Source organism: Budorcas taxicolor, chromosome 11 (genome assembly GCF_023091745.1).
Source record: "Budorcas taxicolor isolate Tak-1 chromosome 11, Takin1.1, whole genome shotgun sequence".
In the NCBI taxonomy this organism is placed as follows: domain Eukaryota; kingdom Metazoa; phylum Chordata; class Mammalia; order Artiodactyla; family Bovidae; genus Budorcas; species Budorcas taxicolor.
In genome coordinates, this window is record NC_068920.1 from 151,027,063 (window position 1) to 151,041,716 (window position 14,654).

A 14,654-nucleotide genomic window follows, 5' to 3' on the forward strand; every position below is an offset into this window, starting at 1 on the left:
CATGGGATCGCAAAGTCAGACACGACTGAGTGACTGCACTGACTGACAATCTTCATACATTTTGCTGGTAAAGTTTTAAGCCCCTACCACTCCAACACACATACATATACACTCACACATAACACGCACACACTCACAAATACACACATATACACACTCATGCATAACACACACATGCACACACATATACACATGTATGCACATGCACACACACAGACTCACACATACACACTCACACACTCCCACTCCCATCATGGTCCCACGTATTAGCAGTGCCTTCCGGACAGGAAACCACAGCTTCAGAACTGTTACCTTTTCTACTTGGTGGTTTTTCAAATTATGCCTTCCTCTATCTTGGGTATGCTTTTGGAATTTTACCAGTTACTGTAAATCAGCAGGTTGGTATTTTTTTTAATACACTTGGAAAATTGCAGCCAAGATTCTTTCAATCATTTTTATGCCCTGTTTCTCTAGGATGATAATTTGAATTTTTTAGGCAACTTCCAATTCTTTCTTGAAGTTCTCCATTTCTTCACTCATTTTGCGTATCTTTTTAACCTCTGGGTTACTTGGGGTCTGACTTACTGATTCACTGATTTTTCTCTTAGCTAGGAGCTACATTGTATTTCTTCTTCATATTTCTCAAAAATCTTGATCGCATGCTGGAACTTATCTCTGAAAGTACAGTAGAATTAGCAGCAAAGAAAAGCATTGAAATGGATAGTAATATGCACATTTTAATTATCTTTATCATTCATTCAATGGACATTTATTTAAACGTCATGATGTAAAATTCCCTTCATATAGCAACACTCCAGCTGTTCAATGTCCATTGTCAGAAATAAGAGTCTCAGGACTCCCCTAGTGGTCATGTGGTTACAAATCCGCCTGCCAATGCAGGAGACATGGGTTCGATCCCTGTTCCAGGAAGATCCCACCTGCCTCGGGGCAACTAAGCCTGTGCATCATAGCTACTGAATCCACATTCCCTAGAGCCTGTTCTCAGCAACAAGAGAAGCCACCACAATGAGAAGCCCTTGCACCACAATGAGGATAAGTCCCTGCTCTCCATAACTAGAGAAAGCCCACATGCACCCATGAAGACCCAGCACAGCCAAAAACAAATAAATAAAATTTAAAAAAAAAGAAACTATGGACTTCAAAGAAATCATTAAAAAGAAAAGAAATGCGTGTCTCCAGTGCAGGTGGACAAGGAGCTGCAAATGCCTTAGCGGGGACTTCAGAGACTCAGAGGAAATTGTGCGGCAGTTGTTTGAGTGCATCGACATTCCTGTGTATCATCACCAGCTTACTTGTGTCTGACTCTTTGCAACACCATGGACTGTAGCCCACCAGGCTCCTCCATCCTCCATGGGGATTCTTCAGGCAAGAATACTGGAGTGGGTTGCCATGTCTTCCTCCAGGGGAATCTTCCCCACCCAGGTATCAAACTCAGGTCTCCTGCTTTGCAGGTGGATTCTTTACTGTCTGAGCCACCAGGGAAGCCCAAGAATACTGGAGTGGGTAGTCTGTCCCTTCTCCAGGGGATCTTCCCCACCCAGGAATCAATCCAGGGTCTCCTGCATTTCAGGTGGATTCTTTAACAACTGAGCTACCAGGGAAGCCCCTTTCAAGCATCAGATCAGTTCAGTTCAGTTCAGTCGCTCAGTTGTGTCCGACTCTTTGCAACCCCATGAATCGCATCACGCCAGGCCTCCCTGTCCATCACCATCTCCTGGAGTTCACCCAGACCCACGTCCATCGAGTCCGTGATGCCATCCAGCCATCTCATCCTGGGTCATCCCCTTCTCCTCCTGCCCCCAATCTCTCCCAGCATCAGGGTCTTTTCCAATGAGTCAACTCTTGCTATCTTAAATCAGGAAGCACATCCACATAAAACTATATTTAAGTGTATAATTCACAAAATGTGAGAAAGACACATTTAGTACTAGCTCTACCCTGAGCTCTGGTTGTAGGGTGCAGAGCTCTTTAAAGACGAAATCATTGATATCAGCAACATCTTGTGAAAAGTTAAGACTGGCCGAGGACTTCCCTGGTGGTCTAGTGGTTGGAAATCCACTTGCCAATGCGGAGGACATGGGTTTAATCCCAGCTTAAGGAAGGTTCCACATGCTGTGGGGCAACTAAGCCCACAGCTACTGAGGCCACACCGCAACTGAAGTCCATGGGCTCCAGAGCCCACGTGCCACAGCCACTGAGGCCTGTGTGCCCTACAGCCCCTTCTCCGCAGCAAGAGAAGCAACAGTGATGAGAAGCCTGCTCACCGCAACTAGAAAGTAGTCCCCACTCTCTGCAACTAAAGTGAAATGAAGTCGCTCAGTCATGTCCAACTCTTAGCGACCTCATGGACTGCAGCCTACCAGGCTCCTCCATCCATGGGATTAGTTAGTCTAAAAGTTAGACTTTTCCAGGCAATAGTACTGGAGTGGGTTGCCATTGCCTTCTCTGCAACTAAAGAAAGCCCATATGCAGCAATGAAGATCCAGGGCAGCCAAGCTTAAATAAAATTAAAATATTTTTAAAGTTAGATGTGTCCCCATTTGTGTGGAAAGTAAAATTCAATTTCCTATTAAAAAATGCCCAAAATATTTCAGTGAATTTGTATGTTTTGTCTATAGTATTAAGAGTTGAGGTGTTTTATTACTAAAACCAGAGACTAAAAAGAAAAAAAAATCAAAATCTGTCCTGTAGATTAACACTTTAGCTTTCACAGATTTCAAGGGATCTTTAATCCAGAGAAGCAATCTAAGTGGGAACAGAGTACCATTTTATGATGAATCCATAAAAATAAATCTTTAGTATGTTTGCACAATTGGACACTGGGCTTTTCCTTAAACTCCAAAATCAAATGGTAGGTCTTATGATACTGTTCAACCTCATGAGAAAAGAAGAAAAAAGGGAAGCAAAGAGAAAATGAAAGATGACTCTTGGTAGAAACCAGTTCCATAGTCTACCAGATGCTATTAAAGTAATTCTGCCTTTTATTTTCCCTACCTAGTATTTATCTGCTGCTGCAGCTGCTAAGTCACTTCGGTCGTGTCTGACCCTGTGCAACCCCTCAGACGGCAGCCCACCAGGCTCCTCTCTTCCTAGGATTCTCCAGGCAAGAATACTGAAGTGGGTTGCCATTGCCTTCTCCAATGCATGAAAGTGAAAAGTGGAAGTAAAGTCGCTCAGTCATGCCCGACTCTTAGCGACCCCATGGACTGCAGCCTACCAGGCTCCTCTGTCCATGGGATTTTCCAGGCAAGAGTACTGGAGTGGGTTGCCATATTTATCTACCTAGTATTAATAATCTGAAGTTACATTTTTCTTTACATTCTCATTACATTTTTCTTTAATCGGTTTACTCAAAAATTTTCCAATCAAAACTAAACCAACTATTTATTAAAAATCTAAGGGATGAAGTACACTTTAATGACTTTTATCTAAAAGTATTATAAGATAGTTCAAAATATGTTAAAATCAAAAGTTCTATGAATTTTGATTTGTACAATGATGCTAAAGATAATGAGTTCTTTGTGCAAGTGCTTGTATATAGATATATAAATGCCTTTCCAAAATACTTTTTACTTAGACCTGACAATGTTTGGCTACTTATATGATGTTTACAGAGAAAGTCTTAACTTATATATTAATATAGAATGAGGTTGACACATATAAAACACATTTTAATGCATATTCTAATTTCAAAGAGGATAGAAAAATCATTATTTCCTAGGCAAACAAAAGTACTTTCCCAAGATTTCCCATTATTTTAAACAAGGAAAGATTCTGTCAAAGTTAAGGAATGTTTCTCAAAGCATAGACAGACATGGCAGATGTCATTCATGTTCAAGGAAGGTGTGAGTTTAACAAATTACCAAAATAGCACCCTGTTTGAGTATGGTATGTGTATAAAATGCATAGACAGTGATAATAGTGTCTGAAGAATTTTATCAACAGTCTGAGTTGAAGCAAATGCTTCACATATTGTTATCTCAAGAAAACAGAAGTAAACCTTTCTGAAATTAACTTGCCTTCACATGCGTTGAGCAGTATGTGTACTGGAGAAAGAGGAGGACTTGTCTATGTCTTGTCTTTCTTTCTGAATTAGTGGGGTCTGTTTACTTGGAGACACATTCATGCCAATCAAACGTGTCTGTCGTTCAAGTCACAGTGAAAGAGGAACTGCAGTTGCTCACTTTGTACTCAGAAATCATCCCTGTGGTGCCAGCTTCTGAAAGAAGCAGACTAGGTTTTTGGCTTATTCCAAAGAGAGCAATTGTTCAAAGAAACACGTTAATGCAAAGCATTTAGGGTAATGTTATGTAAATAAGCAGTAAGACTGGAGCTCTGGCTCTTTTTCTCTTCATTTCCTAAGCTCTGTGATTTTCGCCTTGAAAGTTTTTACTTCAAGTTTCATATAGCCTCATTATTTTTCCTTGGCATTTTCTTTAAGACACACAGCAGCTGCACAATATTGATAAACTCTAAGAAGGATAGACTATACTACATTGCCATGGCTTCAATCTAAATGGACCATGTATAGAAGCTCTGAATTTGCGCTATTTGTGTTGCAAAATCTTCACCTCTATTTTATATTTTAAAAATTCAGGGTCTAAAACCTCTATACAGTAAATCTCTCAGAATGTCTTTATTCTAATGTAATAATCTCCACATTTAGCATATTACAATTAAATTGGATGATAAAATTTCAGTCTCAGAAATGATTAATAAGTAGTCAAGATGGGTCTAAAACAAATTCTTCCTCAATAATGTCATTCTTTTTTTTTTTAATTCTTGTGTCTTTCAAAATAAATCCAAACTGTCCATTGAGATCTTATTAAGAAAACCATATCAAGAAAGGGACAGAGTTGCCAAGCATAAAATTATGGGTGACATCACAAAAGAAAAAGGAAATGATACAAATGCCCAAAGTGAAATCAAGAATAAGATTCATTTAATAGAAACAACATAAATGAATAAGGAAGACCTGAGGAATATCTGCAACAAGTATTCAGAGGGAAATTGGGGTTTTTTTAATTGCTCTTAAAAGGAAACACACAAAAATGCTAATAGAAAAATGGACAAATGAGATGTCCAGCCAGTTTACAACAGAACAGGAAGTGTAAACAGTAGGTATATAAAATCCTACAAAGTCATCAATATTCAATGCCCTCTAAGACAAAACACTATTAGCCACCAGTACTGAGGTGCAGAAGGACAGACACCATCGTCCCTGTCAGTGAGACCATCAGAGTGATTTGTATATCCTTTTAAAGGAAAGTTGCTGATGAATATTACAAGCTTACCAAAATCATCCTGAATACTCGTGGCTTTACATAATCCACATAACAACTCTGTGAGTTACTGACAATATTGCCTTTGTTGTACCTGTGATGAAACAGACACAGAGACGGTTAAGCTGTTGTCCAAGCCACAGGAGAAGGGGGCCGACAGCAGGGACAAAGCTGGGATTTGAATACAAGTCCTTGATTCCAGAACCCATGCTCTAAATTCCATGCTCAAATGCCTCTGAGAAGAAACAGGAATTTAGGAGTGGGCTGGGGACAGTGAACTACAGTCAGACAGAAGGGCTTTCAGAGATGGGCATCTCTCAGAAAAATCAGACAAGACAGAAGCGCTTCGCTGGGGTTTATGAGACAATCAGTGGCGCAAATGCCCAACCCAATCCACTTTTACTGACATGCAGTTTAATTTTCGGTTTTAAGAGTTTGCATTGTTTTCGATCTCAAGTGTTGCCCTAAAAGCCACGTTCTTTTATTAACAATGCTAATAGTGCTCTACAGAATGAAGGAATGGGAGATGTGCTTGCTTACTACATCAGTTTCATCAAGGCTTTCAGTCACTCAGTCGTGTTCGACTCTTTGCGACCTCATGGACTGCAGCACGCCAGGCCTCCCTGTCCATCACCAACTCCCAAAGCTTACTCAAACTCATGTCCATTGAGTCAGTGATGCCATCCAACCATCTCATCCTCTGTCATCCCCTTCTCCTCCCACCTTCAATCTTTCCCAGCATCAGGTCTTTTCAGATGAGTCAGTTCTTTGCATTAGCATCAAGGATTTAGGCAATAAGTGTTCATTAGAATAACGAGCTCTTCCTGGAGCACTTGGACGTTTGTTGTATTTTTTTAATAAGACGTGTGCTACAGGAGGACCGTGAGCCATTGCTCCTTCGGCTCCTCTGTCTTCACCTCCAGAAGGAAGGATGTCCTTGATAAGTTCACCCATCTTGGGGAAGGGGCCTGTGCCACTGTTGTGTTCAAGACGTTCTGCCTCATTAGAGTGGTGATCTTCAAGTGTACACAGGATTTCACTAAAGATAGACCTGGCAGAGGAGTCCTGAGGGACCCAAAGCCCTGGCATAACTATTTAGGATAGGATTCATTACTCTGCAGGAGCAGCAAGAATGAGGCACACAGGAAATGAAGGGACTTTTAAAAGCATCAAAGACATCTGATACCTTTGGCTAATGTCACTTGGGCATCATATCATTTTACCTAGCTGCAAAAGTCCACCTAGTCATGTATTACTTGATATTGTAAGCTATGCATGCCATTCAAGTCAGAAAATAATTTTATGAACAATAAATACACTGAGCAGGAGAGGCAGATGTGAATTTTGATATTGCAAGTTCAGGGCATCTTGTTGACTACTTACTGAACAGAATAGTCAAGCTTTACCTTTTCACCTGTTTTATTTTTTTAATGTGTCCCTGGGAAAAAAACACTTCAAGCTTAACCGTTTTCTTCTTGTTTTAGAAAAGATGGAATAGATGTGCTTTTCATAGCCTCCTAGGAAGTGTAACTCGACTGTCATTCTACAACGTTAGTTAGCAAATCAGATCCTCACACACCTGCCCTCACACACCTGTTGCAACCTATGTTTGTGGTTCACTGTTGTATGGGTGTAATTTATCTGTTTATTTCTTAATCAAATGACTACTGACTCCTCATGCACTGTGTGTGGATACAGAAATCAAAGACTTCCTCCCAAGTCCTCTTTCCAGGGCTCATTTTTAATAATATAAACAATCTTAATATAAGGCAGAAAATGGCTTATGACATTGACTAATAAAGAATAACTTTGTGAATATCAAGGAATTAAGAAGATATAAAATTGTAGAGTCTACTTGACCGCTGAAACTGCATGTGGGCAGCACAGTCAAACCCCCATTTGTATTCACTGTGTGAATGAGCAACTTAATAGCAGGAAGGTGTTGTGAAAGACAGATGGGATAAAATGCATTAAAGCAGTCATGCACAGCACATAGTAACTGTTTCAGAAGCGCATGCTCATTTGTCTCCATCCATTTCATATTGCACATACTTTAAAACCTGCTCATAAACATAGTATTAATGGATGCACCTAGACCTTTTCATGCATTGAAGAAAATACTTCTGATTTGTGAAAATAGGTGTGCATTTCTATGCACACCCCCATGAGAAAACAGAACTCTAATGAGGCAATTTAATTCTCACTTACAATGTACTCAGTGTATTGGCATTTATAGAAATTAGTAGAGCTCATAAGGAATTAAGTGTAGATCATGGTTGTATTGACAGCCCCCAATCAAAACAAGGTGAATATTTGGTCTTTTTTTTTAAATTAAAGAATAGTTGATTTATTAATGCTGTGTTAGTTTCTGCTGTACACTAAAGTGATTGACTTATATACATATTTATATATTTTTTTCATATTATTTTCCATTGTGGTTTATTATAGAATAGTAAATAGAATTCCCTGTGCTGTACAGTTAGGACTTTGTTGTATATCTAGTTTATATATAATACCAACCTGAAAAGTTGAGTCTTAAATGAAACCCCTCATTGGCTCCCTCGATAAACTGAGGCTGATGACCAAGGCATGTACAGGATTCCTCGGTGGTGGGCGCCCTAAGTGGGTTCCAGTCTTTAGAACTGTCTGACAGTCTTCACACATGTCAGGTGGCCACAGAGTTCTTCCCATCTCAGGAAATCCCTCTGCCCTCTCTCCCCACAACCCTGTAACTCAGTCTCCTAGTCAACACTCACCTGTCTCTGATCTTTGGATCAAAAGCTGCTTCATTCATGAAGACCCCTGCTCCAGAGGTTTGATATCTGTAAACACTTTCTTCAAAGAACATGCATCACTTTATTAAAAATGTGGGTTTAGAGCTTTCTCTTTCTTTCCCTTTGAAGGAGAGCTTACTCTGTGTTTCTTGTTTGTAGCTGTGTTGCCTGTCATGGGACCTGTGCACATAATATGCTCTGAGAAATAACTGAGATGGGTGGATGGATAAAGGAGTCAATGGATGCATGAATCAGTGAATGAGGGCTTTCTGTGGCATGTACAGAGTGAAGACGAGGTTGGGGAATGAGTGGGGGAGAAATGTGATATTTTAGAGTTCACCGTAACAAACGTTTCCAAATTTTGTTCTCAGTAACACAACACAGGATTTTAGGGCTAAATGGTATGAATTTTGCATAAAGAATGAATTCATCCCAAGTGGAAGAGGCAATGACAGACGGTTACTAATCTTGACCATAGATATATTTCACAAAAAAGGCACCTTTATCAAATAATGTTACTAAATCTTATCAAAGCAAAATTTACATATACATTTTACTCTAGTCGTGAAATTAGTCAATGCAGAGAGGATAAAATGAATCTAAAATGTGAATCAGTGTAGCCCCGGAAGGGCTGTCAGTGCAGCGGGCTCCACACTGCTGTGATGTATCTCATCTCTCTCTAAAACTTTCTAGCCATGTCTTAAACCTACATAATGATGAGCACTTAGCCCTGAGAAAGTGCCAGACTGTGTTCTAAGTGCTTGCCTCCACATTTTACTCAACCTTGCAACCGCCTAATGAGATAGGCATTGTTAGACCCCACAGGTAGACGCACGTGTAGAAATCCATTTTCAGAGAGAATGAACTGTCCATCCCCTCCACCACCCCCCTCCCCCCCTACCCCCCCCCCCCCCCCAGTATGCAGAGGGAGCAGGGAGGCTCTTCTGTGAAACCAAGGTCTGAGCTCAGGTCCTTGGTGACTCACAGATCTGGTTGCCCTGGGTTTCATTTTTGTCATCTCTCACATGTAAGGGAACTAGGAATTTCAAAACTTCTCTTAAGCACATTGTTTTCTGTTTGTTTTCTTTCTCCTCTGGAATGGAGATTGGCCAAAGTGGCTCTCACAGAAATACTGTAACTGAAGATAGAGGCACATTTTTGTCATATATGAAAACACTCTCAGAAGTGGCCGCATACTCAGACACTGTGATCATCTGTTTACACAGGATAGGGTTGATGAGGGTTTAACCTCGCTGTCAGGATAAAGATCTTTGATTGTCTCACCCTTACAGCTGTAATTTGACTTGGTCTGTTTCATATTTTCAGGGAAGCCTTCTCTGTGCCACTGGAGACATGCTATGGTGACACTTTGTTTGGGACGGATAACTCATCAGAACATGGTCAGCATCAACAATGGGATTTTGAAAAAAGTTGCAATGATATGACTCTCATTATCAGAATTTTTATATCAAAAATTCAATTAAATATGAAATTCATTAAATGTTATGTCTGAATTATGGTAACAGCTGTGAAAATTATCTCTCTGTCTTCACCCTTGTGTCTTTCTAATTCATTCATGAGACTGTGGAAAAAATGATCTTTTAAAATGCAAATATAGCCATTCCATTCCTGTGTTTAAAAATGTTTGGATAAATTTTACTGTCTTCAAAAGTGTCTAAACTTTCATCAAGACCTAAACATCCATAAAAACCTGCATTTCCATTTTTATGTTTTAAGAAAGCTCCAGACTGTTCTCCATAGTGACTGGAGAACCAATTTGTGTCCCCATCAAGAGTGTAAGAGGGTTCCCTTTGGCTCACACCCTCTCCACGCTCTATTGTTTGTAGATTTTTTTGACAATGGCCACTCTGACTTCTTCCAGGTGATTCCTCATTGTAGTTTTGATTTGTATTTCTCTAATAGTTAGTGAGGATGAACATCTTTTCATGTGCTTTTTGGCCATCTGTATGTCTTCTTTGAAGAATTGTCTCTTTAGATCATCCATCCATTTTTTATTGGGTTCCTTGTTTTGTTTTTTATTTTGTTTTGTTTTGATATTGAGCTGCATGTGCTGTTTGTATATTTGGAGACTAATCCCTTGTGAGTTGCTTCATTTGCAAATATTTTCTCTGGTTCTATAGGATGTCTTTTTGTTTTGTTTATAGTTTCCATTGCTGTGCAAAAGCTTTTAAGCCCCAGCAATCCCACACTTAAGCATGTACCCAGAGAAAACCATAATTTGAAGATGCATGCACCTCAGTGTTCATTGCAGTACTACTTACAATAGCCATCAAATGAAAGCAACCTAAATGTCTATCAACAGGGGAATGGATAAAGGAGATGTGGTACAAATATACAATGGAATATTATTCAGCCATGAAAAAAAACTAATGCCATTTGCAGCAACATGGCTGGACCTAGTTATACTTACTGAGTAAAGGAAGTCAGACACAGAAAGACAAATATCACAATATCTTTCACATATGGAATACAAAAAAAAAAAAGGGTACAAATGAACTTGTTTACAGAAGAGAAGTAGAATCACAGATGTAGAAAACAAACTTATGATTACCAGTGGGTATGGGGGGAGGGATAAACTGGGATATTGAGATTGATGCATGTAAACTACTATATATAAAATAGATAACAAGAACCTACTGTATAGCATAGGAAACCTTTCTCAATACTCTGTAATGGCTTAAATGGGAAAAGAACTCCCCAAAGCATGGATACATGTATATATAACTGATTCACTTTGCTGTACACCTGAAACTAACACAGCATTTTAAATCAACTCTTCAACACAAAATTTTTTGAAAAGACCTGCATTTCTACTTGCTTTGCATGGCCCTTTGCCTCCTTGTACCTGATATCCAGGAATCCTGAGTAGTGTTTCTCCAACATTTCAGTCTCAACCTTCCTCTACTATCTGCCAGGAACCCCTCCCTACACTCTCATGCAAGACCAATTCCTACATGAGAAAAAAAGCAGAATTATATTAAATATAATTTAATAAAACTCATGAACATATTTTAAAAACTTTGAAACTATGTTAGTAGATATAATCCAGAAATATGCATGTGTGCTAAGTTGCTTAAGTTGTGTTTGACTCTTTGTGACCCTATGGAACCCACCAGGTTCCTCTGTCCATGGGATTCTCCAGGCAAGAATACTGGAGGGGGTGCCATGCCCTCCTCCAGGGGGATCACCCTGACCCAGGGACTGAACCCGTGTCTCTTTCGTCTCCTGCATTAGCAGGCAGGTTCTTTATTTGTGCCCCCTGGGAAGCCCAATCCAGAAATGTATTTATGATCAAACTGGGTTTATGTCAGTAGCTTACAGTGAGTTTGACATTGTGAGATGTGTTGGTATAAATCACCATACATATTTTCATTAATTCATAAAAGATGAATATTATGTGATCATCTCAGTATATCCTGCAAAATAGTTTAATAGATTCTGCAATGATTTACAAGGAATGTCATCGGAAACAAGGAAAAAAAAGAAACTACCTTAACCAGAAAAATTTATATGCAAGAAAACTAGAAGCTACTTAATAGTAGAATATCAATTCAGGATAAATTCAGGATTGTTAGCCATGTATACCTCAGTTCAACATTTCACTGGAGGCCCTAGTCATACAAGAATTCAGAAAATAGTAGGGGTTAAAGTTTCCAAATTTTGGAAAAGAAGACCCGAAGTTGTCACTTTTTGAGATGATACAATTGTCTAAATATGGCTGCTGGAAAGCTTTTATGTTAAATTCTTATTGAAAATGGTACCCTTTGTTCAACCCAATGTTTATTTTTGACTCTGAGGCTCTGTTAACCCTAGGACTAGCATAGTTGAATTGATAAAAAAAAATTTTTTTCAACATCAGTTCAGTTCAGTCACTCAGTCGTGTCCGACTCTTTGCGACCCCATGAATCGCAGCATGCCAGGCCTCCCTGTCCATCACCAATTTCCGGAGTTCACTCAGACTCACGTCCATCAAGTCAGTGATGCCATCCAGCCACCTCATCCTCTGTCGTTCCCTTCTCCTCCTGCCCCCAATCCCTACAACTTATTTGAGGCACCCAAGTAGTATGGGTTTGATTTACCAAAAATCACAAACAGTAGAAACAGATTGCTAGAATTTAAAAGTAAGCAGCAGGGGATGCTTTATTGTCCCTTCCCTGCATTGGCATGGGAGACATTCCTGCAGGGTCACAGGGATGGCCAAGCCCAGGACACCCAACCTAGGAAAGCTGAGACCGACAGTTGTATATTCAACACAGAGACTCAGAACCTGAGGAGGGGGACAGGGCACATTACACAGGCCACCTGGGAGCTGTGCTTGGGAACAGAGAGAATAACCAGGGCTTACGGGGACAGGCTCTGTAGGATCAATGAGGTCAGGCATCCCTGGTTCCCACAGGAGGATGTGGTTGACTTGTTTGAATAAGCCCATGGGCTGGCAGGAAAGCAAAGCCACTTTTCCAGGATGAGCAAGAACAAGGCCCGGTTCGCTTAATAACAAGGGTTTTTCTAGGGTTCCTTGTCTTCAGGATCAGAGTGAGATGAGGCTCACAGGCAGGATTCAAGGTCTCCTGGTTTTCCCAGATGTCAAGACAGCACACAATATAGGGCCTTTGTTTTATGTCTTATACCACAAGGGGACTACATGTAAAATCCTTATTAAATACTCAGCTACATTTCTATAATCTACTATAGCAGTGGAAAATGCAAATTTAAAAATACTTTTTACAAAAGTAGAAATAAGCAGAGAGAAGCCAACAATACAATTATCAATAGAGACTCAAAACCTTTCTGAACATAACTATAAGCCTTTATTTGTGTGTGTGCGTTAGCTGCTCAGTTGTGTCTGACCCTCTGCAATCCCATGGACTGCAGCCCACCAGGTTCCTCTGTCCATGGAATCCCCCAGGCAAGAACACTGGAGTGGGTTGCCATTCCCCTCCCCACAAGCCTTTTTTAAAAATAATCAAATAAACAAAAAACATATCCATTGATTGGAGGACTCCTTGTAAAAATATCAATTTTTCCAAAACCTTGTTTGAAAAATTAATTAATTTTTTCATGAAACTTGTTTAATTATACAGAATTTGCAGAAGTGCCCGTTTATTGAGTCAGGCGGAATCACTCTCCTTAAAATCATGATTTATTATAAAAATATAATATTGAGGATAGTGTGGGCTGTCAAAGACTTACAGAAACACATCACAGCAGAAGGAAACACAATACACAGCGCTGAAAGAAAAACAGAACCACTTCTGAATCTAATGAGAGGGCACTTTTCAATTAACAGGACAAGGACCGTGATCCATATGCTTTTAAAACGTGAAATAGATCCTGATTCCACTTCTTAACTTCTCCTCCAAGTTAATACCAAATGGATCACAGACTTAAACTCAAAAGCAAGCTTTAAAAAAATGTTCGAAGGGAATTGACAGAATATTTTCATATCCCCAAAGAGAGAAAGAAATTCTTAAGTCTGCAATGCCCAACTCATGAGGAAAGCAAGCAATTAATAGCTTGTAAATTAATTAAGTATATTAAACAAAAGATAATGTGAATACACTGACCCTGGGGAGAAGATATTTGCAAAACATAAAATAAATTGTTCGTTTTCATAATACAATTTAAAAAAAACTGGTCAGAATGAAAAAAGGGCGTGTGCACATACACACAAAATTAGATAAAACAAGCAAAAGGTTTGAGTTATCGCTGTACAGAAGGGAAAACAGAAATATCCATTAAAATATGGAAATAGACTCAACCATCCTAAGTAATCATGAAAAGGATGAATAATAGTGCAATGAGATAACATCACAATCGGTAGTATCATTTCAGTTCAGTTCATTTCAGTCTCTCAGTCGTGTCCGACTCTGCGACCCCAAGGTCTTCCGTGTCCATCACCAGGCTTCCCTGTCCATCACCAACTCCTGCAGCTTACTCACTTATGTCCATTGAGTCGGCAATGCATCCAACCATCTCATCCTCTGTTTTCCCCTTCTCCTCCTACCAGCAGTATAAAATAGTTTTAAAGTGCTTCGGCATCTCTTAGAAATGATGGAAGGCACACGTGCGTTCCCACTTCTAGGCATAAGCCCTGGAAATTTTGCTGTATGATGCAAGGAGCTCAAATCCAGGGCTCTGTGACAACCTAGAGAGGTGAGGTGGGCTGGGAGGTGGGAACGAGGTTCAGGAAAGAAGGAACATCTGTATGCCTATGGCTGCTTCACGTTGATACATGTCAGAAACCAGCAAAACATTGTAAAGCAATTATCCTCCTGTTGAAGATAAATTTAAATAAAATAATAAAATGCGACGAATTGTTAAAAAAAAAAAAGGAACTAGATGATCAGCATGAGGAGACCTGCGTCTGCTGTGGGTCGTTGCCGCCCACCCCCACATCCCACTTCCTTGCCTGCTTTGCGTGAACAGGGATGAGTCCGGCATACAGTCCTCTCCAGCAGCTGGCTGCAGGTGGGCTCCGTCCACAGGGAGAATGAGAGAAGGCGGAGGCCGTCTAGACGTGGCAGGGAAAGGGTGTCTTTCCAGGTTCTCTTCGGCT